Raw genomic sequence first — 23,645 nt, forward strand, 5'->3', positions numbered from 1 at the left:
AGCGCCAGAAATTTATTAATTATAAATCATTGAGATAATATTAATACGTACTAATATTATCTCAATGTTATAAATACATATTTCAGATTATTTTATTATGATTACTTTATAGGGATTGGAAAAAAATTTAGTGTAACATTTTTTCGTTACGCGTGACATTTTACCGTTACGAGCCATCTTTTTCTTATCCCTACCACGCGTGATTCGACGTATTTCTGTAAAGTTGCATATAGTAAATAATTTTTTGAAAAATAAGATCATAAAGAAGTTTCACTTCTTACGTGTGTACACTAGTACACGCACACATTTTTTTAATTAGGTACTCAATCTCAAAATTAAAGCATAATTCCAATCATATATTCAATGTTTATTATCAGGCACATTTCAATAAATTATTTTCAAGTGCAATCGAACCTAACCTTCATGCGCACACACGCTTTCAGATCTTTTTCAGATTTCCACGCGTTTGGCGCCACCTGCATCATGGGACTGCACTGAAGCTTTCAGGATTTGCAGTCTGTAGCAGGACGTTGCCATGGCAACGCACCGGCCGATGACCCCGCCGTCGCGACGACGCGGACGCCCCGTATTTTATTTGTAAACACAAAACCTATTCATAGTTCTCAACAAGGAATAGCTCGGGCTGATGACGTTTCAAATAATCGCGGATAATGGTGGGATAGGGATCAATGTGAATTAGTGTAGTGTAGTGTTGGTGAAATTCGCACGTTGGAGATATTGGTAAGTCTTTAAGGTCGTATTGCTCGACATTTGTCAATATGCTGAAATTGTCATAGCGTTTTGCTGATAGTGCGCCTGAAATCCCCAAGGAAATCTCTATCATATACATATCAACAATTCATGATGGACGCAGTACTTCGTAACAGTATAGTTTTTTTTGTCCTTTCATGAATTTAGTAGACCTAGGTATATAAATGTATACCAAAATAAAATTGTAGCAATAATTTATGTCTCACTTAGAATTGTTACCTACTTTCTTATAAAGTGGGAGATATTATTAATATTATGTTTGAAACAGGATGCTCACATCTACATCGTATGACATCGTATGTTGTAGAGACCATTATTATGTATGCATCATTCTTGCATGATTTTACCTTATTATTGTGTTATTCTGATCTTCGACTTATTCTCCAAAATCTTACCTATTAAAGTCTTGAGGTTTATGACCAATGATATTTTATGTATAGATACGTTATATACTCACAATATATCCAAAAAAAATGCTTCATATGCAGTGTCAGGCACACACAAATACAATTTTCATTTTACTTTTTATTACATTGACAGACTGTATAAGAGAGACACGGCTCTAATAAAATGATATAAATAAAAAAGACAAAGATAGTTTGTCACTTCCGCGCAGGTGTAAGCAAAAGTCATAAGAATTCACCAATTAAATATAAATAAACAAATAGTTGCCATGGTAATTGGCATAGATAAACGACACAGAAGGTTCAATGTTAGATTTCCTGCACAAGTAAATAAATGTGACAATTTCATTTACTATTTTATGATTATTATGATGTCGTACTAAAATGAAAAAAAAAAATAAAAAACTTTTTTGGAGATATAACTGTATTAAGTATTTATTACTAGCTGTGGTGTTCGTTTAAGTCATCATCATTTCACCCGATAATCACCCACTGCTGAGTAGTGCTGAGCATACTGCATATAGTCCTCCTTATAGAACTCCATAAGGACCGATCTTACGCTATTCGTTTCAAGGCAGTTCCTGAAACCCGTACAAGGTCATCACTCCAACTTGTAGGATAATTATAATAATAGTGGTGCCTAGATAAAAAAAAAATGTGTGCGTGTACTAGAGTACACACGTAAGAAGTGAAACTTCTTTATGACCTTATTTTTCAAAAAATAATTTACTATCTACAGTAATATTATAAAGAGGAAAACTTTGTTTGTTTGTTTGTTTGATTGATTGTAATGAATAGGCTCATAAACTACTGGACCGATTTTAAAAATTCTTTCACCATTCGAAAGCTACATTATCCACGAGTAATATAGGCTATATATTATCACGCTAAGACCAACAGGAGCATAGCCACGCGGGTGAAACCGCGCGGCACAGCTTGTATACAATATTACAGAAATACGTTAGTCTAACACGCTCGTCGTTTCGCTCCTTGCTACCTATTTAAATATTTACACCAGCCGCTGCTGCAACTCGCTCGCTTCGCTCGCTCGGCTCGTGCGGTAGTTCAAAAATCAAAAGTTAACCTAAGATGCTCGTCGCTTTGCTCCTCGCTACCTATTTAAATATTTACACCGGCCGCTACTGCAACTCGCTCGCTTCGCTCGCTCGGCTCGTGCGGTAGTTCAAAAGTTAACCTAAGATGCTCGTCGCTTCGCTCCTCGCTACCTATTTGAATATTTACGCCGGCCACTGCCGCGACTCGCTCGCTTCGCTCGCTCAGCTCGTGCGGTAGTTCAAAAGACCAAGGGAGACGCCAAAAAATTCGAGTTATATAGAGTTTTCAACTTATAAAGGATTTCGACTTAGGCGGATTTTGATTGGACATAAAGAGTTTGAGGTTTATTCTTATAAATTATATTGAATTCACAAAATCATAATTGAACACCAATCAAGCAAACACGTGTTAACGTGAGTCATAGATTTATTATCGTATACTCCTAAAATGTTTTCTAAGAAACAATACTGTACTTACATTGTCGGCAAGTTCTTAAAGGCGGTAACTTATTTTTGTTCGAACAATAGAGGTAATAAATATAAATTCCTAATGTCGAAATCTCGAAACAGTCAGAAATTAATGACGCACATAGTATATACATATTATGACAGAGGTTAAGCTTAAATAACTTGAAAAATAAATAACATGATCTCGCCCACGTGTTGGTGTTTTAAAAAATTCAATCAAAAACTGAGGTTAACTTTAAATACAATTTTAGAAAAATAAATACCACAATCAACATTCAAGTATTAGAAAAAATTGATACCATAATTCCACCCACGTGTTAGTGTATTGAAAAATACAATCAAAAAGTGAGGTTAATCATAAATAACTTAGAAAAATAAATACCATTATTACACCTAAGTATTAGAAAAATAGATGTAATTACTTATTTACTTTTTTTAGAAATTCACTGGAATTAGAATTAAAACAAACCCTTTGATTTTGCTGATCACTTTAATATAACATGTATAATGTATATAGTCACGAGTACGGCGTAACGCAAAAATGTCACGAGTACGGCGTAACGCAAAAATGTCACGCGCGCGGCGTAACGCAAAAATGTTACACAAAATTTTTGTCCACCCCCGATAAAGAAGTTTCACTTCAAAAAAGGATGAAATAAAAGAAAGGATGAAGTATAAGCCTTTTTTATCTAAAACACAAATAAAATTTATGTTCAATAGCTATTTACAGAAAAGCAAATAGCCTTTTTCGTCAGTAGCGATAATCTTTTCTTCAATATATACCTACGTATATTCAACATCATTTTTGCCATCACGATTTCATTGTATATAATAAATAGATATATTTGTTAATTATATGCACTGTGTGGATTTAAATATAAAATTAATCATTACCCAAATCGAAATTAATAAAATAACCGTTCTATTTTCAATAATCGTATCTACATGATAATCTTTGAACACAGTGTGCGCTAGCTTTGTCACACTAGTGACTGAAGCAATGTTTTATCCCTTTCATTATTTCAATACACGTGTCAAGCAAGTGTCATTAATAAAGAATTGTAAATTGTTATTTTTACTCTTAAACTGTAATAATTTAATATATTTTGCTGTGATATGATATTCCTTTATCTTTCTTTATTTTTTTGCACGAATACGTGCACTTTCTGAACACACAGGAAGGCATTTTCGACAACTTTAATGTACCTATCGGCACACGCGCTCACTGGGACCGGTGACAATCTGACTGATTGCATTGGTCCCAAATAGGACCAATTCACGGAATCAGTTTTGGTGCGTTGATGACGTATCTACCTCTTGTTTCTATATATAATATCATTGTTTATGACGACATAATATTCAAATAACATTGTTTAGAATCCATACTATAAGTTATAACATGATAAATGATAAATTATGAATATCTGTCTGCATATCTAAACTAGAACACCGATTTGGATGAAATTTGGGATAAAAATAATATTTTTTTTGTAATCAACTCTTTAAATGTAATACTAACTGAAATAGTTTGGCACAGCGAGGCGATAAAATAATCCTAACCCATCATTTTTATTAGCCGTTTCACTTATAACATCTTCAAGTTTAATCCATTATCTAATTGTGTTTATAAATTAGCAAATGCTTCTGGCAAGCATCGCTTTAATTCACTAATAGATAGTAATAACATTACACCATTTAATAGCATCGCACTTGACCGAATTGAAAGCAGATGAGCCGACGTAAATATTTGCCTTGGTCTGTTGAAAATGAATGCAACATGTGTTATGGGTTGTGCAATTTATATAATAGCATTCTGTTCTAATCCTGCTAAAATTATAGGTTCGATATTCGTTGCTGTATTACGCCAGAACGGTTAGACTTTGACCGATCTGTATATGGAAATAAATTTAGAGCAGCTAAACTAAAGAGTAGATATGTAAATAAGCGTCCAAAGACTGTCAACCCGGGAAAAAATAGCCTATGTCACTCATGGATAATGTAGCTTTCTTATATTATTTTCACAACATTGCTCCTTAGCTCAGCGATAGCAACATCTATTATATTATTTATATTGTCAATAATAATGCTAACCGAATCAGTACAAAGCTAGAAACTTGTACTTAACTTAGATTTGTGTAAAAGTAGCCAAACATTATTCCTACTATGTAAGTATATAATGAAGGCACTGCACCGGTTCGAAACGAAAAACGGAAAAGCTTGTTAACCACGTGATGTCGGACATCCTTTCTGTTCGAAAAAAATATACCTCCATAGTCTATTGTATTCTCTTCGAAAAATGTAGTCTTTCTCTTCTCTGACTCACTTACGCTAAGCAGATAATATTTATAGGATTTCCCTCGTAATATTTCAAGAACACGCAGCCAAAACGAAGACAAAGGCCAGCTTATAAGGTCAGTGCCAAGTGAGTCACAATTGTTTAGCTTTTAAACTAGGTGACCCGTTTAGCAGTATGGCTGCGACCTCGGAGCGGCGACCAGCCGTCTATCTGATCGCAGCCTTACTTGCTTGTCCTTGTCTTGTACGGTAAGAGGGAGGGAGACGGATATGCCATGTCTTCTGCGATGGGAGGGAAAGAGATGGCAGTGTCTGATATCTGATCCTTCCGAATTTGCGTATGGTCAGGAATCAAGTGGTAATTAGGCAACGTATATTTGAATGTCAATTTGGTATAGGATGAATGCTGAATTAATGCTGATTGAAGGCTCTTGTTAGAGGATATGGTAAAACTGCATTAATGTTTTTCAATTCAGATGTTGATAAGGCATTCAAAGAAGACGAATCCTTTGAATGTTACTTTAGAGTTTTCTACAGTTAAATGCAAAGATTTAAACCTCAGGATTGATTTGGATGAAATTTACAATGAAATAGTGCATAATATGTCGCAGGCAAATTGTAATATTTCGCCGATTACAAGGCATTTTGTAATATGTCGAGAATTTGTAATCAGAAATTTATAGTATATTTTCAATTAATGAGCTTCGCCCTCATACACACGCATTTCAACTATTTTAGAATTTCTCACGCAATATTTTAATAAAACAATGGTGATTGGTGATATCATGCAAGTGTTTTATATCATCATGTTATAATATGTCGCATGATTTACGACGTAGGTACTTAATTACGAGGTAAAACTAGTCATAACATATTCAAGTACTTACGCAAAATTTATTGCACTCAATTTAGTAATATTATCATTACATTTAGTTTAACTCCATCGCCAGTCATTTTTTTCTTAAACCATGATAATATTTCCTATTGTACCTGCACATTCCCAGGATTGTTAAATAAAATCCACCCAAAAGATAAACGCAGAGTTACAAGTAAATGGACAATGGTCGTACTGACAAAAAGTCTGACTCATGGATCGATACCTGTAGGCTTTAACTGTGCAGAACCAGACGAACAATTATACTCGTGACTCAGAACTTGTAATTAGCAAGGAATATGACAATTACGCCTTTTTAAACAATAGGCTGCCTGGCATAAAAGCCTTCTGAGTAAGCTGTTCTATTGATTGTGAGATTTGCATGCGTAGAGTGTAGACCAATAAAAAAGTATTATTGGCCTGTGTTTCCATGTGAGTTATTTCATATTTGTTACCAGCGGCTGCATTTCGGGATGAAAAAATGTCTTAGTTATACAGTAAATAACGCATATTAAAGATTGTAAGAAACTTTGCTTGATGGACACGTGAAATTTTAATTTCAAGAATGATATAACTAAATAACTAATCTAATGTATTATAAATTATTATATAAGTCTGGCTATACAATTCAGCAGAGAATTTTAAATAGCACACACATAAATATTACAATTTACAAGTCAATTAAAAGCTCGCAATATGCGATTGCATCACGGGATGAACTACAGCTAGACGAGACGGTATCGCATGGAAATATTTTAATGAGAATGAACAAGCGGCGTAGTAATTACAATGATTATGATGCAGACGAAACGTGAAGATGTAGGGTGCTCCACGCGGGTCGATGCGGCGGCGCTTCGCCCCCGCGGCTCGCGTATGGTAATGCAGTTTGATACACTTGTTATTCATGCATGATAATTTTGATTTGGTTGATTAATGGTAAGTCTACTGATTCTGATTGGTGATCGGCGCAGAGGTAGACTTCAATTAAATTGCAGCAACAACTGCAAAAAATAACAGCATCAATTATTATTTTCTAATATTATTTTACCTATCGAATCGACAGTGCAAACTTGTTATGATTTTTCGTCATTTCATCGTACTAATATCAATTTAAATAAAGACCACGGTAACATATTATTATGCTAGAATCAAGTGTATCATACAAAATCATTATCTTCGATTTCTTCGATTCTTCTATCTACCTTTTTTATCTTCACTTAATTAATTTGATGCATGCCTGAACATAAGTACCACATGCTATTAGGTGACGGCGTTGTTCCTTCTCCTTGAATTAAAGTCCCTTTGTGTGACGTTACTTGCACCCGTGACCGAGGTCGCTTATCAGCTCTTATCAGGCGTTGACCCCTGCCCTGTGAATGCACTAAATTGGCGCTAACCAGGTTATTATAATCAGGTCACTGGATTTAGGTTTAACTTCCTAGCCATTTTGCCATTTTTTAAGTCATTTTACTGATAGTAATGTTTATTTTGCTTTTTTACGTAATTTTCGTTTCTAAATGCTGTTTGTGCTTGTAAACCTGACACAATATGTTAATGTTGTTCTTATTTTAGTGCTTTCATTAAATTAATGAGACATAGGTGACTGAGTTATAGAAAAATCGATTTTTAAGGTTTTTAATACTTATCGGTTTCTCTTCTTTATTAACGCAGAAAATATTTCAACCAGTTAGTACATTAAAGGCAGTTTGTAAGTAGCGTGATGATAATATCTCATTATTTAGCATGGTAGGCAATTAGATTTGAATTTTGATTAGGTTTCCGCCCGCGGTTTGCTTGCGTGCCTGTGCGCTACCAACCGAAACACGCATTTCACAAAAATATGTTAATTTAAATATATATCTAAAAATACATTTATTTTGTCCTAGCTAGTTATGGTATACGCGAATTAAGCCTGGTTCAAAACCAGATAGTGTAGATCGACGATCGTAGTGTTCTAACAGACGAACGGCAAGTTGCGAACGGCAGAGGCTACTTCAGCCGTCGCTCACCACCTGTCGACGTCAGTCGACGGCCGCGGCGCCTCGGTGGCAGCAGTCAATAAGTCGACGGCTGCTTGCTAATATGCTTATATTAATGCTCTAATGTGCTTGCTAAAACATACTCAAAAATAAAAAAAGACGTGTGGCACTCGGGGACTGCCGCGGTAAAGCTATTGCATGCTATGCCTTCAAGCCACACCTCCGCGCCTGTCGGAGTGGGGAGCGTGAGGTTTTTCGTTACGTTTCGTTACATTTTTGCAAGTGATTACTATCAAGCTAATTTTTCGTGAGTAGCTTTATTTTGATGAGATGCCCAATAATTTCATGTACGAAACTCTCGATTGTGGTAGCTTACAGAGGTAACAAGGATAAAAATTTTAGATTTGACGGTTCTCAAATATTTATTACGCAATTTGTAGGATTATATAAGTATTAAATAAGTGAAAATAAAAAAATCAGCTGGTTAGTAATCATTTATGATGACTTCGTCATCGATACACATTGGAAAGGGGGACTCTTTGATCAAACCATAGATTTTGTAGGACAAATATTTTTTCGAATAATTTAGATAATTATCTTGAGATTGAACAAAAAAAAAAACATTCAGTTAGTAATTAATATTTGAGAACCATCAAATCAAAATATTTTATCCTTGTTTCCTCTGGTAGCTACCACAATCGAGAGTTTTGTACATGAAATTATTGGGCATCTCATCAAAATAAAGCTACTCACGAAAAATTAGCTTGATAGTAATCACTTGCAAAAATGGGCGATGTATCCCGGACTATAAAACTACCACTTATTCTGATTGCCCGTATTTGACAGTTTACGTGACATTTTAATATTATCGTGTAATACTTTATTGGACGGATAAGTTTTATCCAAGCATTGAAAAATCGGCCCAAACAAATAAATAATTACAAACAAAAAAATTTTGTTTTAAATAAGTCCAAATAATAACAAAGGGTACTAAGATAAAAGTATTACAGGAAATTGTGACATTACAAAATGCAGAGCAAAAAGAACAGGAAAATAAATGCAATATGACAATTTTTTATGCAGACAGACTTATTTTACGGAGAAAAATGAAAAAGGGAAACGGACTGCAATAGCTGCGGATTAAATCCTTTTTAAAATGGGTTGCCTGGTAATTGTTAAAATTGCCCGGTTTATCGCTGAAAGATACAATTTTTTATTACTGCATAATTTTCTGTTTACCTCCTTAACTTTATGCACCTCAATAATGGGCTTGAATTCACTCATCACTTCACAACATAGTATATAAAACAAACTCGCTTTCCCTGTCCCTATGTCCCTATGTCCCTTTGTACGCTTAAATCTTTGAAACTACGCAACGGATTTTGATGCGGTTTTTTTTAATAGATAGAGTGATTCAAGAGGAAGGTTTATATGTATAATAACATCCATTAAATAGTGGAGAAGTACTGTTATTTTTGAGGTTTCTAATGTGATGTCGTAAAAAATTACATTTTTTCCGCTTAAATTGCAAACGCAGGCTGAACCCTACGAGTTTTATCAAAATAATGTACTAAGTATTATACACATTGAAAAGGTCTACAGAAAAGTCCGCGATGGTATATGTCTGTCACGGCTAAAGGTAGGTGAGAACATAAACTTAAGATTAGCCGGCTAAACTTAGGTTTATTTTCGACGAGGTGTTAATGTTAGTTTGTTCTATCTTTAGCCGGCTAAACTTAAGTGTAACCGCAGGCCCGTGGCTAAAAATGTCGGGGTGGGTAGATTTGGTTAGCGCCGGGCCGGTGGAGGGCTTGAGGGGCCCGCACAGTGCCAGAAAACACTCGCCCTGTTCCTTACATGTATTATAGTAACCAAATCTACCCACCCCGACTCAGGGCAGAAAGCTGGTGGCTAGGTTAGGTTAGGTTAGAACTCTTAAGACCCGCACGAGCCGAGCGAGCGCAGCGAGCGTGCTGCGGCAGCAGCCGGCGAAGTGCCAGAAAACACTCGCCCTGTTCCTTACATGTATTATAGTAACCAAATCTACCCACCCCGACATTTTTAGCCACGGGCCTGCGGTTACACTTAAGTTTAGCCGGCTAAAGATAGAACAAACTAACATTAACACCTCGTCGAAAATAAACCTAAGTTTAGCCGGCTAATCTTAAGTTTATGTTCTCACCTACCTTTAGCCGTAACATGTCTATCTCTTATGGATAACCCACAATAACTTTTTTTTGTCATTAATTACTTTTTACGACAAATAATGGCTAATTTTCGATGCGATTTTAACCAATACAGCATTAATCCTTAACCAATTAAATACCTTGAATACATTGTTCATTTAATATAGATCTATATGGCCCTTTACACCGTATGATTTAAGTGAATATTTTCGAAGATATTACAAATTTAAAAATTGCGGGACGTAGCATTTGCGGCGCTACAGGCCGGCCGCCCGGCTATCTATTTTATACCCGTGCGAAGCCGGAGCGGGACGCTACGTTTTTATATACAACGTTCACAGTTTTTCTGTAGTGTATTTAGTATCAGCATTGCACCCGTGCGAAGCCGGGGCGGGTCGCTAGTTTATCATAATTTAGAAACCTAAATTCAAAATTACATAAATCTATTTTATGCTTACTAAAGATATAATTTATGTGATAGTACTTTTTATATATTTTCACTGTTTGTTTACAATCCTTTCTCATACCATTATTAGTCCATGCTCATACGTAGCAACTAACAACGGAGTAATTTTATCTTTTTGAATATTATAAATGCGAATGCGAATGAGCAACTATGGAGTTTCTTGCCGGTTCTTCTCCATAGATACTGCTTTCCGAATCGGTGGTAAATGTTAAAAATATGTATTGACGTTTCAAAAGTGCTTCTCGAAGAAGTCTAATTGAATAAATAAATGTTTGAGTTTGAGTTTGTGAAAGTGTGTTTATTTATTCGTTTGTCTCTCTTTCAAGTCGCAACGGAGCTATGTCATGACATTCTCGTACAGCATTCCCCAGCTGCTTATCAAACGTCTCTCCCTTATCAGAGGCTGAGGATCACTCGTGCGAACTATCCGCGAGTGAATCACGTCTGATAAACTAGTGCCCTTTTGTTGTGCGAGACAATGTATTAATGTGTATTAAAGTGTATTTACGAAGCTTAGAGTATGTTATGCAGTTAGAGGGATAGCAAATGTAAACATCCATTATGAATATGTATTTCATTTCATAGCTTTCCTCCCGCGACTTCGCCCGCTTTGTCTAAAATCAAATCTATACTAATATTACAAAGCTGAAGAGTTTGTTTGTTTGAACGCGCTAATCTCGGGAACTACTTGTCCGATTTGAAAAATTCTTTCGGTGTTAGATAGCCCATTTATCGAGGAAGGTTATAGGCTATATATCATCACGCTACGACCAACAGGAGCGGAGCCACGGGGGTGAAACCGCGCGGAGCAGCTAGTAAATTATATACTTATATATTTAAAAAAAACTGCATCAAAATCCGTTGCATAGTTTTAAAGATTTAAGCATACATAGGGATATAGGGACAAGGAAAGCTACTTGTTTTAGGTATACTACTCGTATGTGATGCGTATAATTCAGCACGCAGCTCAGGTTCGCTTGCATTTTACTCTTACTGATACGCATCCTCACATCTAATATATTATATGTTTTTTACAGTATTATAATATTATATATGTGTAGTTGTAAATAATTAATAAACAAAAATATGAAGTTTAAAGAGTTAGACTCATTAATTTAAAATGCAATGCGATTCTGTAATTGAGACAAATTTATAGGTAGCTAAGAGCACGCGATTAATACTAACGAGATCAGGTTTATCTCAACCGCAATTAAAAAAATCTGCGTAAGTATAAAGTATTCATTTCTGTCGATACAAAGTAATGAATTAATCCCACATAAGGCTGGCTTTACACTGTGTTAATTCGATTCTGAATCTAAAGATCAAATGCATGTCAATTTTAAAATTTTATTTGTTTATTCTTATAGAGAATCTTGTAAATAAGTATTTCAAAACATTTTATTTTTATAGAAAACCTTTTGAAATTGTGTTCAGTAACATATTTTATTTGATAAAATCCTTCGTCCTGTAAGCACTCAACAGACGAGCAAAGGTCAAGACAAAGCAAAGTTCCAAGTTTCCGAAATTCCGATTAGTTTATACTAAGATCATACTATTCGGAATTTCTAACACTTGTCCGTATCATTTCGTCAGATAAACTTATAAATACTCTGATTAATCGTTAAGTACATGTGTTTATAAATTGTATGCGAATTGAGACGGTAAATCCAGCTAAGTGTTTCATGCACATGCACAAACATGCATTTTAGTTTGTACCTAGTTTAGTGTTATATTATCTATGGTCTGTACCGCCCTTATCTGTCAATGAGTGACGTAGGCACGTGTGAATGGTAACCAGACCTCAGTCAGCTATTTGTTATCGCATCAGTCTTGCTATCAGAGCCCAAAGGGTCGCACGTGCGGCGTGTCGCTAAAAATTGTCGTAAAACATCGTTTTTTCGTGTGAATTTGTGCGATGTTTGCGAAGAATATTGAGAGTAAATAAACTATGTTTGGTGGACTCTTGAGGAATGAAAATAAGTGCATCGAACTGCAATTTTTGTAGTATTTTCATATTTTTCTTGTTTTCGAATATGGAGTTTAAAATTTTAAATGAGGCTTGATGTCTGGCTGTCGTTTTGGTGTAAGTTTATCATTTGTTTATTTATCTAATCTTATCTAATAATTATTGTATTTACTTATCTTTTACCTACATTTCTACGACTTGAAGCAATGATGGAACATCGAGTTTTTGGATATAAATATAATTAAGGTAATGCAATATTTGAGTACAACAGAATTTCATTTTTCCATAATTTTTCTCTCAGAGGCTGTTTAATAAGTTTCACACTACACCTATGAATAACTCATAGCTTATTAAAGCATTGTGTATCTTATTTTTCATTTAATTCAATCCTATTCATTTAAGTAATTATTATGTGATTTGTGAATTGTGAATTTAACGTCTTTTAATTGAAAGTACCCGCATTCGCAGAAAAACGATAGACATATTTTTTTTTTATTGAACTCGTGGTGTTATTTTAAGTCTTAGAGCATTTAAGTGGAACCGATTAATTAATTATTGAGTATTGACTGATAAGGGAGCACCAACAAGCTCATTAGTGGCTTATCTTTTTGGGAATTGATAGGTAGCGATAATCCGTTTATAGTAATGTGTTTCACTTTTATGAAAAATAAAAGGAATATATCAATAAAATAATATGACGGATTTGTTTGCAATTTCATCATTACAGTGTCATTATTCGCCATTTATAATATTTGTTTACACCATCAAAATAATGTGTTTTATGTGAATAAATAAAATAATAATCATTAATTTATCCTTTTGTTTTGGCATCTGGAAAATGGTTGAACTGTATAAATACCTCATAAGTCATAATTAGTATAATTGTATGGAATTCTTATAGCTTTATTTGGATATATTTATAATGTTACTAGCGGTCCGCCCCGGCTTCGCCCGTGGTACATATGAAAAATAGATGTTGGCCGATTCTCAGACTTACCCGATATGCACAGAAAATTTCACGAGAATCGGTCCACCCGTTTCGGAGGAGTATGCAGACTAACATTGTGACACGAGAATTTTATATATAAGAAAGAAAAATATAACATGCGCTTTATTATGAAAATTCCGCTCATTTATACACGCAGCATTCTATCAGTCCTAAAAGGTAACCATACGTTTGTTACCTTTACCATATATCTAAGTAATGTCATATACCTAACACCTTTTTAGAATATAAATGCAGACTACCGCATAGTCTAGATTCTGGTGCAATATTTTATTCCGCGTATTGCTAAAACGCCAAAAACCTAAAGCCCCTATTTTTTAAATGCTTAATCCCAAATTACTCACGAAATTCACAACTGTAACATAGTCTAAGGATTTGTTGTGAAAAGTAGTTTGATCTGCAGTGTAAAAGAATAGTGGCAGCATAGAAGGCAGTATATTATACACCTAATGTACCTACATGATTTCAGGCTCAAAAATTTGTCGAAATTGAAACATTGTTACTATTTCACGTCGGTCAGTTTATATGTACATGTACAGTAATATGTACATAATATTAATAAACAAAATAAACATTGACCTTATAAAATATTAATGAAATAAACGTCACTTCCAAAACTACATCGATAGCCGTATCTTTAATTTTAACAAAGGGCGCCTTATCTGCAAGGACATTAATTATTGTACACTAGCAATGCCCTGCGGTTTCAACCGCATAGATAGCGATATCGTTACAGTGAAAAGTCTACTATAGGTCGGACTATAGGTTTAATTTTTAATCATCATCATCACCTTTTTTTTTTTTTGTTTTAGTGGGGAAATCTTTCATAGATACCCACGGCCTCTGGGGGAGGGGCCGTGGGTTATGTCGGATTCCTACTGACCAAAACCCCACTGTGTTCCGTCAAGACTCAAGACGCATATTGGTAGAATTCCTCCGTGACCCCCGCACTACGGCCTGCTCGAACAGTATACCTACTATTTTCTGTAGATTGACACTTTTAAAAATTCGTTATATCTTTTGAATGGAATATCCAATTCTTTTCATTTAAAAAGTATTTTGCTGGTATTGAAACAGTCTATAATAAAACATCATTTAATGGGATAAGGATTAATGTATGTGTATGGATAACATGGTTTGATTACTGTCGGCACTTCTATTTACTTTGAAAACGTAAAAAAGTTGTTGTAGTAACATAACTACTGAAGATGGATATATGGTATCGCGGACTTTCTTGTAGATATTGATCCATTCTATAATACCGTAGAACATTTTTTTGTTCTATCTTCAATAGATTCCGCAGCGCACGCGATGACAGAAATTTTATTGAGGATTTTTTTACACCTTGGGTTACATTATTGCATTTTTGGTAAGGATCTCTAATTTTTAGGGTTCCGTAGCCAAAATGGCAAAAACGGAACCCTTATAGTTTCGTCATGTCCGTCTGTCCGTCTGTCCGTCTGTCCGTCTGTCACAGCCGATTTACTCGGAAACTATAAGTACTACAGTGATGAAATTTGATGGGAATATGTGTTGTATGAACCGCTACAAAAATATGACACTAAATAGTAAAAAAAAGAATTGGGGGTGGGGCCCCCCATACATGTAACTGAGGGATGAAATTTTTTTTTTCGATGTACATACCCGTGTGGGGTATCAATGGAAAGGTCTTTTAAAATGATATAAAGTTTTCTAAAAAACATTTTTCTTAAAGTGAACGGTTTTTGAGATATCAGCTCTCAAAGTCGTAAAAAGTATGTCCCCCCCCCTCTATTTTTATAACTACGGGGTATAAAATTCTAAAAAAAATAGAGGTGATGCATGCTAATTAACTCTTTCAACGATTTTTGGTTTGATCAAAGTATCTCTTATAGTTTTTGAGATAGGTTGATTTAACTGTAATTTATTATATTTGCTGCTACGGAACCCTTTGTGCGCGAGCCCGACTCGCACTTGGCCGGTTTTTTTTTTTAAAATGCAATATAGCCTATGTTGCTCAGTAAAGATGCAGCTTTCTAATGGTGCAAGAATTTTTGAAATCGGTCCAGTAGTTTATGCGTGAAAACCATACATACATACATACATACATACATACTTACAAACTTTTTCTCTTTATAATATTAGTATAGAAGTATAGATTTGTACACTAACGCGGACACTAACTCGGTTTCATTTTTAGGCATTTTAACCGACTTCCAAAAATTAGGTTATCAATTTGACACGTATTATTATATACCTAACCTCATATTATCCTAAGTCAGCATAAAAATTATAAGTACATATTTGCATTATCTATGTTGGGCCTTCAAAAGGTGGTTTTTGCGAATAAGTCAATCGGTTGGTTCAGTTTTATTTTTTTTGTTGCATTTAGAATTCCATGGCAAATAATGCAAATTTCCCAAAATTGAATTATCTAATAATTAAATAAACAAAAATGATGTTTATAAATATAAATTAAACTGGCACGAAAACGTTTTGTAAAGCTAGCTCATCCAGGTAAGAATAGTAAGGACCCGACAAGCGTGGTGGAAATTAACAACAAAGATACTTTTGTACAGAATGAGTCTTTGTTGTGGGTTTATAATAAGCTATTGAATGTTTACCTATAATATAATAACCATACGAAGGGCATTGTTCTCGTAATAACTAAAATAACAAATGAATACTTCACTTACAACGGTTATGTGCAGTCCGCTTGAATACAAATATATTTTTATATCCTATATTGTTGTAACAATGCACACTAAATTGAGTTTAAACTGAAACATTTTATAACTTCCCTGAATTTTAATTGTATTGCAGTGCATTAATTTTTTAAATAATTCATTATTCGTAAAAAATGTGTTTCTATATTGGTAACTAGGTCAATGATTGATAAAATAGCTTAATAGGAAATATGGATATAATTTTTTCCTTGAATCAATTTTAAATGTTTAATGTTTTCCTCTGTTAAATTGCACTTATTTTGAACTAGAGCCGCATTAATAATATTTATGAGGAGGAGGATTATCCATACAACCGCTGTCGCATAAATCTAACATTGTCCGTACATTTTCTGAACATTTTTGCGAAAGATGTTTATTTAGTTTTCTTTCCTGTTGGAAAGGAAAACTAACTACATCAATACAATAAAATAAATACCTACAATAAGTTTGTAAGGTTATTATATTTTAGTTTCGTGCCTATACCAAATAATATATTATGTATAAAGCCATATATTCACACATCCATCTTCACAGCCACAGTAGTATTCTTGTACATAAAGCTATTTGTAAATAGTATGATTACTGTATTCATATACAGGGTGTCCCACTATTGGTATACTAAGCGCGAAGGGACTTGTAGGTTTGCATACACTGATCATGAAAAAAATACTTAAACAACAAAATTGCGTCAAAAAATTTTTTGCTTCATTTTTCCTGAAAATCCATGTTTTCTTCTCTGGCTTCGCGCAGCCGGCATATATCGCTTCGCTAATATGAGCATTTTGTCTATGAAAACATAATCTTAAACGTTGTACGTGTACACATAGAGTTTTAAGACTTCATCTATTAGAAAAAAAAATGCGTCTGGAATTTTATAAGTACATATTTTTTACGTACTCAGCGTATGCAAAACTATAACCTCCTTTGAGCTTAGTATACCAACAGTGGGACACCCTGTATATCTAATAGATCTAAGTATAAAATATAGCAGGGTGCTTGGTAGTATACAAATTTATAAGTTTATTATGTGTATGGTAATAAAATACGTCAATTAATGTAATTAGTTCAGCGGTAATGAGACACTTGAGGTCGACGCGCTAATTGAAAGGCTCGTAATAATGTGGTTATGACTTTTTGATTTCATCTTATCGAATTGATATGTTTTTTTTTATTTTAGTAATTATCTGCTCGTCTAGGTTTCGTCTACTATCAACTTGGGAGTATTGCAGTAGATTTAGATATCCATGGAAAATATTTCATCGAAATCGATCCAGCTTTATAATACAACAATTTATGTGCCGGCTGTACGAATAAATATTGATGTTGTGCCAAAAAATAGTTCACGATGATTTTCAGTTCGGTAAGTTTGTTCATTGTTACCATGACAACGTACATTCACACGGCCTAGGTAATCAGTCGTGTCAGTTTTGTACAAAATCTAAAAAAAAAACCATAAGCACCATAAATTATAAATCAAATGAACACCACCCACGCTCTCTATATTTTCAAGGGATTCGATTCGTAATTGTTATATTGCTTCAGTGTGTATCCTTTTTAGAGTCCAGGAGAGAACAATTGAACCTATTTCAATAATTAGACAGTGCGCGCACGAGCAACTTTGTCTCCGCAACTATTTTGTCTCCGCAACTATTTTGTCTCCGCAACTATTTTGTCTCTCCCACCTATATGGGCTAGTATGAAAGTGCGCGCACGTAGCGACGCAACTCCCCATAGAGCTAGCGCGCACGAGCAACTTTGTCTCCGCAACTATTTTGTCTCCGCAACAATTTTGTCTCTCCCACTTATGGGCTAGTATGAAAGTGCGCGCACGTAGCGACGCAACTTCCCATACAAATTGATGGGAGAGACAAAATAGTTGCGGAGACAAAGTTGCTCGTGCGCGCTAGCTCATACAAATTGATGGGAGAGACAAAATAGTTGCGGAGACAAAGTTGCTCGTGCGCGCTAGCTCTTAATTTTATTATAGAGTAGAAATTTAAGAAGAAAAATGATAGTTTTTATCAGCAGATAAGTGATGTTTAACTTCCAATTTGACGACTGAATATAATCTGTGTCCTAATAAGCTAACTTATATACGAAACCTGTACTTGAAAGTTGCAAAAGTACAGCTACTACAATACCCACAACAGCTAACCTTCAAACCGCATAATCTATCGTAACTACAACCCATGAAACATTTATAAAGCTATAATACATTCACAACCTTTCAATAGAAAAACTATTTACATAATTTTATTGCTCTCATTTATGGGCGAATACACTCAAGGGTAATAATTTTTATCTCGTGAATGCGAACCGATACTCGTACATACTTTATTATTTACGATCGAATGTAAATCATTCGAGGGAAGTCGATTTATTTTCTCTTTGACCTTCGCCTTGGCTTCTACAGTTCAACACGTTCAGGAGATTTGATTTGTGCTGTCTATAAATATTTGCGTAACGGTGCATTTACACCAAGCGAACATAGAGTTAGAGCTAGAGTATTCTTTCGTGATCTTTTAGTATAAACGAAATCTTTTAGTGTATTCAGCGTTGTTCAGTATTGAAAAGAACAACGAAAGAATGTTCTACGCCAATTTACACTGAAAGAAGTTCACATAGCAGCCAGTGGGATTAGAAAGAGCATTCGCTCGTATGATCTAAATGCATCGTAAGACATAGGTTACACGCTCAGTCTGGCGTCAGTTCAGTCCATCAGTCTGCTCAGAATGACGGGAGAATTGTCGTCTAACCGGTTGACTGACGGACTGATGGTTCAGATTATTACCGTGTTTTTCATCCATCAGTCTGGCATCAGTCTGGCATCAGTCGTTCGTTCGTTCCATCGTTCGTCGAGGCGCACAGATTCTAGGCATCGCCATATGGTTGACGTTCCATGTACCCGGACTAAGCGGTTCGGATCGTCATTCTTTATTCGAACCGCCATGCTTCCTGAATCTGTGTTCCCCGACGAGTACAATATGGGGGTCTTCAAGAGGAGAGTGAACAGGTACATTCTAGAGAAGCACGCTCCATCTTAGGCCACATCTCAGCTTACCATCAGGCGAGATAGTGGTCAAGCGCACCCCAATCGCAGCGTAAAAAAAAAAAGACTGAGCCCGTGTAACCTATGAATTAGATATATGTTACTGAGCTTTCTATTGCTACTAGTCCTTGTTAGCAATTTTGATTAAACAAAACTACAAAAAAAATAATTTGGAAAATCCAAAAGTGCACGCCTCATAATTTTTTTTTAATAAATATTTATTAATTATTATTTTTGTTTATTTAATAACAATTAAACCACATCGAATCAGACCCTGAAAAATGAAAGGGTTCTATTCCTGAGCATACTCAAGCGTAAGAGAAAAAAAAAGACTCGATTAGTAAAGTATTTCGGTCGCTATCGTGTTAACAAGAAAAAGGATCCTCACATACAGACACACGGACGTCCAAGACAGAACTTTTTTAAACTGTTTTTTAACTAGTTTAAATAACAAAAATGACATCAAAAATATCATGAACGTTAAAAATAGTGTTTTTTCTTAATATGTGTGTGTATGTATTATCTTACAAGTGCAATGTATGATACATAAAGACATTTTAAGTTTGAAAAATCAGATGTTTTGCGCGAAGTGACAGTAGTACCCACCTCAACGCTTCGCTTATGAGGCGTGCAATAGTAAGTATCTTTTCATTAAAAATTGTAATCCATTCAGGGATTTAAGTTCATCATGTGCCATGGCTATGTCATTGTAAGGTCATAATATAGATATGTACGCGAAAACATTCAATTCCGAATAACGAGGAAAACCGCTACGATTCAATAGAATCCCCTAACAAAATATCAAATTCTCGTAATATTTGTTTATTTTATCTGCATGGTAACGAATTGCATTGACGCAAAAGACGTTACACCCTTGAGGAAAAAGTCGTTTTTTATTTTGTGATTATAATTAATCTATTACGTATTTATTCACTAATGAGATACTTTAATCAAACACTATACTTTCAGACAGGCAATCACTACCTACATACGTTTTTCTACAGTTATACAGGGTGTAATCGTTAAGTGTGCACAGGCGATTTTTCCGTAAGTATTACAGATAACAAAAAACTTTAAACTGATATCGAAAGTACTTAACATAATGAGTAAAATGGCCGTAATAAATTTTTAAAAATAAATCGAGAAATATCAAAAAAATTATCTTTAAACCCTCCCATACATTATGTATGAAATATGAATATCTCATATACATTTAATATGAAATATTTTAGCTTTCTTTTTCTGTTTTGGTTTTCTGCTTTAATTACTTCGCAAATTTGAAGTGGCATTTTCCACGCTTTTTCCGGACATTTTCACGCATTTTCCGGATATTTTCCGGGGATTTTCCGAGCATATCCCTGGCATTTTCCGGGGATTTTCCACGCATTTCCCAGACATTTTCCGGACATTTCTCAGGCATTTTCCGGGGATTTCCAGGCATTTGCCGGATATTTTCCGGACATTTTCACGCATTTTCCGGGGATCTTCCAGGCATTTGCCACGCATGTCCCAACATTTTCCGGACATTTCTCAGGCATTTTTCGGGGATTTTCCAGGCATTTTCCACGCTTCTCCCGGACATTTTCACGCATTTTCCGGATATTTTCCGGACATTTTCACGCATTTTCCGGATATTTTCCAGGCATTTTCCAGGTATATTCCGGGAATTTCCCAGGCATTTTCCGGGGATTTTCCGAGCATTTTCCACGGATTTTCCAGGCATTTTCCACGGGTTTTCCGGAAATTACCACGCATATTCCAGATATTTTCCGGGAATTTCCCAGGCATTTTCCGGGGATTTTCCAGACGTTTTCCAGACATTTACAGGCTATGTCAGGGAAATGTCCGGAAAATGCCTGGTAAATATCTGGAAAATACCCGGAAAATGCGTGAAAATGTACGGAAAATGCGTGGAAATGCCTGGGAAATCCCCAGAAAATGCCTGGGAAATGTCCGGAAAATGTCCGGAAAAATCCCGGAAAATATCCGGAAAATGCGTGAAAATGTCCGGGAGAAGCGTGGAAAATGTCACCTCAAATTTGCGAACTAATTAAAGCAGAATACCAAAAAAAGAAAAAGAAAGCTAAAATCTTTCATATTAAATGTATATGGGATATTCATATTTCATACCTAATGTATGGGAGGGTTTAAAGATAATTTTTTTGATATTTCTCGATTTATTTTTAAAAATTTATTACCGCCATTTTACTCATTAGGTTAAGTACTTTCGATATCAGTTTAAAGTTTTTTGTTATCTGTAATACTTACGGAAAAATCACCTGTGCACACTTAACGATTACACCCTGTATAACTGTAGAAAAACGTATGTAGGTAGTGATTGCCTGTCTGAAAGTATAGTGTTTGATTAAAGTATCTCATTAGTGAATAAATACGTAATAGATTAATTATAATCACAAAATAAAAAACGACTTTTTCCTCAAGGGTGTAACGTCTTTTGCGTCAATGCAATTCGTTACCATGCAGATAAAATAAACAAATATTACGAGAATTTGATATTTTGTTAGGGGATTCTATTGAATCGTAGCGGTTTTCCTCGTTATTCGGAATTGAATGTTTTCGCGTACATATCTATATTATGACCTTACAATGACATAGCCATGGCACATGATGAACTTAAATCCCTGAATGGATTACAATTTTTTATGAAAAGATACTTACTATTTTTTTTGTAGTTTTGTTTAATCAAAATTGCTAACAAGGACTAGTAGCAATAGAAAGCTCAGTAACATAATATGATTGACGCAGGTGAGGGTCGTGCCCGATTAAAGCTAAGCAAGTAAGCGGCTTGTTAAACCAATTACGGGTCAATTACAAACGAATACATGTTTGCATTTTATGCAAATGTGTGTGCAGTGTGGGTGGTCTATTGTTTTGCTGCAAGTCTATAGAATATGCTGGTACAAGTGCTTAGGACGTAATCTACCACTCTGATGATGTGGGAGTTCGTAGATGTCACTGTAATATTTTACAGTTGTAATATTTTAGATTTTTTAGAAATACACGTTGTATCATGATTTTTCCTTTACCAAAGGGAGCCGTGAATAAAGTGAAGATTTTTTTAAATTGTAAGGCATAACATGTTCATAATGCGATCATGGGACTGAACATGAGTCGCCGCCCATGATCGAACATGTCAGAATTTTTTTTATTTGTTTTCTGATTCAAATTAGTCTTTACATATCTAGTACATATATCATCCTGTAAAAACAGTAAGTTTAGTAAACACTATTGTCCCCATTACCAAATTTCCACAACGACGGCTTTTCCCTCGCCTAAAACTAATGAAAATCAATGAGGTTAGTCACTGACCTAATAAGGTTACTGTACTTAAAGTATTAAATAGGGCCACAAAATGCCAAATGGCATGTTTTATGTTTCTTTAGAAACAAGGAAACTGTGACTAATAGTTACTAGATTTATTTTGTGTTTACATACTGTCTATAATTTTAACGTTATCCTGCTCCTTACGTGCCATCAGACATACAAAGTAGGTATATTATTTTCATACAGGAAAAATATTAGGAAAATGACTAAATCCAAAAACTTATTATTTAACAATCTTAACCTGAATAATATGCAGTTCTTAAAAAGTATGCACAGAATAACACATTTTTCATATATTTGAATCTAGAGGCATTAAAAGAGGAATATTATATTATAGCTTGTTTTCCTAGCTATGAAATAAGTTATTCAATACGTCTACCTATGCATGCATATTTATTATGACTAAAGCGAGCAAGTCTAAAAAGGCTATCTTCATCACGAAATACACCGCGAATATTAAGTGTTGGCACTAATTACACTAAATGTATGGTGTGGGTGCATTAGTGTGTGTCTCGCATAGCAAACACATCCCGATAATAAGTGAATTGTGCGTCGCAAAATGGGTGTGGTACACCATGCCACGTGGGCATACTTATAATTGATTTTGCGTGTAAAAGCTTTAAATGAATTGCAAACAAGCCATGGTTTACAATTCTCTACCTAAACGTGTGATCTAGAGGGATGTTAGTTGGTAATTTATATTATGTTTTACCCATAATTTTATATTATATTAAAGGTGTACACTGTACAATCATGTGCGGAATAAAATATGATCAATAAGGCATCATCAATTATGACGTCGTTGGGAATCATAATATAATGTATGAGTATGAACTTGTTTGTCTGTTTGTATTTAGATAGGTTTCCTTTAATTTTTTATTTATTTTAATACAATAATCATAGAAAAATCCATGTGCCCCTTTCTTTTATAATTTTTTTACAAACAAAAGTGCAAAAGGCGTTCATTCGAGAAATGTTTAAAAAATATTTTATACTATTCCTTTTAAATATAAATATAAACTAAGAATAAAATAATGATAAATACAGAAGTATATTCAGAAATTTAACACGTCATG

At 34.7% G+C, this 23,645-nt stretch overlaps 1 protein-coding gene across 2 annotated transcripts in view; it reads left to right on the forward strand.

Moving 5' to 3' along the window:
* The first annotated feature begins 662 nt into the window (after positions 1 to 662).
* The window catches only part of LOC149485525 (rhomboid-related protein 2-like), a 29,720-nt gene continuing 6,737 nt past the window's right edge, over positions 663 to 23,645 (forward strand). The window contains exon 1 of one of the 2 annotated variants that reach the window (XM_089698777.1): positions 663 to 741. The gene's annotated coding sequence lies outside the window, so the exon portion shown is untranslated. Of the gene's footprint in view, positions 742 to 12,327; positions 12,582 to 23,645 lie in introns of those variants that run through there. The other variant, XM_089698776.1, reaches the window with a different exon arrangement.

The sequence above is a fragment of the Colias philodice genome, chromosome 9, assembly GCF_061535455.1.
Source record: "Colias philodice isolate Cphi_HAF_F1 chromosome 9, ilColPhil1 Martin Lab GWU primary, whole genome shotgun sequence".
NCBI classification, from domain to species: Eukaryota; Metazoa; Arthropoda; class Insecta; order Lepidoptera; family Pieridae; genus Colias; species Colias philodice.